Genomic DNA, 3,674 nt, shown 5'->3' on the forward strand with positions numbered 1-3,674 from the left:
AACTTATTCTATGCCGCGCGCCGGTGAACCGTCGGCGAGCCTAAGAACACAGCCCGCGAGCACGCCGGTCTTTGTGTGCGTGCGTGTACGCGAGCGGCGCACTCTCGCTCGTGATATCCGAGAATTAGTCAACGCGATAGTCCTAATTACTCGGCTGCGACCGAGCGCGCTCTCTCCATTATGTATCCGCGACGCGTTCGTTGTCTCTCGGAAGTGCGGCCGACGTAGGAACGCGCGCGCTGATCGACTCGCGTTTGCACGCGCGAACAAGAGGCATACCGGACGCGTTCGATGGATATATGGATTATAGCTCGCGAGGGGCGTTTGTGCTCGCGGAAAACAATCGATCGGAGTGATTCGCGCCGATATTTTCGCGACGGAACGAGAGAGCCAGCACAGGCGCGATTAAGGGTATCTTCCTTTCATCAAGCTCCGATTAAATTATCCGGTAAATAATTGTGGGATTTGCCAATCTCCATTTCTGTAATTTGCCGTTCGATGATAATCGAAGAGTTGCAGGAAACGCACCAAAACCTTTTCATTTTTAGACTCTGAACCTCTGTTGAAGGTGTGAAGTTAATATTTATGTGCACGGATGCCGATCAGTAACATTTCTCTATTAAAATGTACGATAGTATTGTGAAGATCGTTGTATATTTCCTTGCAAACAATTATTTTTGAGATGTTTGAGGACTCATGCTTTTAGGAATTAAGCCCCAAAATTGGCATACCTATGGGGAATTATCAGAAAAATAAGATAAAAGCACTGAAATGACATTATTTTGTTTATTTATTATATACTCGTACATGCTATCTTTAATTTTACATATTCTTTATTATATGGAAAGGAACCCTCCGACTTTTTCTTTCTGACCATCTCAAACAAATAAACAGAAAATAGGGGAAATCGGTCATCGATAGCTTCAACTATATTCTGTAAAGTAATATTTCTCGGCAAAATTCGGGTATGTCGGTTAAAAGAACGACGGTTAAGAGAACAACCTAATTCTAACTTTTCTTGCATTATTCAATGATAGAAGATAGGCATAGATAGACAGAGATTGATACAAGATCTAAGGTGTGATCAAAAAAGTTAAAACTTCATACTATAAAATAGCATTACTGAATAAATTATTTACTCCTGGTTCGTTACTTTAATTCTTACAAGAAGGTAGCTTAACATAAATTTCAGCGCAACAAAAAATCAAACGACGCTAATAACATAATCGTACGCGTTTACAAACAGAGTGTCACTTTTGCTGCAACTACTATATATAGTAGATGAAGTTCATATTCTGTTCGACAGAGTTCAATACTTACAGCTGTAAAAGATGGCAGTTTACCATAACTATGTCAGTTTTTATGCATTTCCTCCAATCATTTCTATCTGCCTATCTGCGTTGCGAAATTTTGGCTCTATGTTAAACATTTCATTCTATAACACAATAGCCAACACAGCAAAATAAATTCAATTTCAATTTTAATAATATAATATACTCCTACTTTGACCGCGATGATGTCTGCGATTTTCGTTTTTGCTGTTTTAATGTCAAAATAAGTTGTTTAAGGTAGGATAAATTTGCTAAATTAAAGGGTCAAGAGAGAAATTAATAAATGTCAGTATCGTTAAAGTAGGTTTTTATTAATCTATTGGCGCAGAATATGAACTTCATCCGCTGTATACACTATCCTTAAAAGCGTGGAAGTAATACCAAACTTTTGACTCGGATTTGTTAGATAGAAAGCAGGTGATACAGCAAGCTGACTGGCAGCAATTTTAAATCGTCGATTAAATTAATCAGAATTTAATGAAAATCACTTTAATTCCAAATAAAAATGCAGAGGTTATTCCGTTCACGTTGGATCAGCTAATTGAAATCGCCTAATGATTCGCTTCATTGTTTCTCTCTGTGACAGATAAGAGATGACACATCTTCTGCGAAGATTTGTTTCAATGTATTCTAACCCAGGCAATAAAATCGACTCGAGTGAGATTTTTTAGACAATTGAAAGTATCATTCTTATAGAATACACATTTGATATATTTGTCAAGATGTTTTCATTTGCAAACTGTTCATATTAACATTTGTTCACTGTTTATAGGAAAAAATTGCTGAACTAATCTGAATAAAAAACTGAAGAAAAGTCAATACAAGGTGTTAGTCGCGAATATTTAATTAATTATTATAGTTTAATTAAACAATTTAATTAAACAGTACCCTTCAAGCGCCAGATAAACATTTCAGTCTTTTCCAACGACTAAAGAAGGAAAAAAGTACATGTTAATATCGCACACAGGAAATCGCGGTCGACGTTCGCAAGATCAAAAATGATTAAAAATCAATAGGCGTGACAGTGCCGGCCGCAAGCATAGCGAAAAGGAACAAAAGAAGCTGCAAATGAGACAAGCAGACAGACAGGTAGCACCCACGCAACGTAACATCGGCAAGAGACCGATTGATCTTTCTAAAATAGAGGGGACGAGAGAGTTCGCCATTTTTGTCGGAGGTTCTGCCCTTTCTCAGAACACACACATTCTAGGAGGGAAGGACACGCAGATGCAGGGCGCGCGCGGGCGCTCGATTTTTCATCGATCCGCCGAAGACTAATTTCTCTCTCGAGGGTTAAGACGAGCCCCGCGAAATTACGGACTCTGCGAGGCCCCGCGAACCCTTCAATCGTCGAACGTTCGCGGGATCACCGGAGCGCCGGCGATGGAATATGCTCTCCGCGTCGCTCTCACGATCTCCCGTCCTCTCGCGAGCGTTTACTCCGACCGGCCGGGAAAAACTCATGTTATTAAGCCGCGGCAAAAGTCCCCCCGTCCCTTTTTCCCCTCGGCCGGCCACCGCCACGTCCCGACGAAGCTCGCTAGATTAGTTCATTACCCGGCACGGCGTGTCTTCCGTTTTTGCGCGCCGTGGAAATAGATTTGTTGCAAGATCGGCGCGACCGGCGGCGCACCGCCGCCGCCATCACTACCTCTGAGCGTGTTGCGTTCTTCTCGCGTCTGTGTACGCGCGTAAGCGCGTACGTGAAAAGCGAATTTACACATTTCACGTTGACGAGCGTAAACCGGAAGAACGTTTCGCGTCGCAGGAGATGTCGGACGGACGATTTTTTTTTTACCTACCCACCGGTTCAATGTCAGTCGCCGCCGACAGCGATCTTACACAACATTTTGTGTTTTTGTTAAAATCGCTCGTTGCGCGAAATTTTTGCGTTAAATTATTAACATATATCTGTGTGTCAATTTAATATATATATATATATATATATATATATATAAAGTTATTATCACTGGCAATAAAAGAACATTTATTAGGAAAATGGTTTTCCTAATAAATTATAATTCTCTTACTTAGGTGCGATTACAATTACAAATATCAAAAATTAGTATCAGAACGATTTGAAATTTTTTTTATGCAATTCAAAACACAACCGATAATTCAATGAGAGACTTTAATTTCTGGAAATTAACCCTAGTTTGGTATACATGGGCCAAATTGATCCAAGCCAAGAATTTAAATTACATTTAACAACATTGTTGTTAAATTTTGAATTATTGCACATGTAAATATAGAATTCTTTGCTTAAAATATGCACAATTTTTTACCTCCTCTATGCACTACCTCTCATACCATAAATTGTCTATTTTCAAAATCATGATCGCG

This window comes from Dinoponera quadriceps, unplaced genomic scaffold, assembly GCF_001313825.1.
Source record: "Dinoponera quadriceps isolate SergipeBrazil2010 unplaced genomic scaffold, ASM131382v1 scaffold5896, whole genome shotgun sequence".
Taxonomy (NCBI): domain Eukaryota; kingdom Metazoa; phylum Arthropoda; class Insecta; order Hymenoptera; family Formicidae; genus Dinoponera; species Dinoponera quadriceps.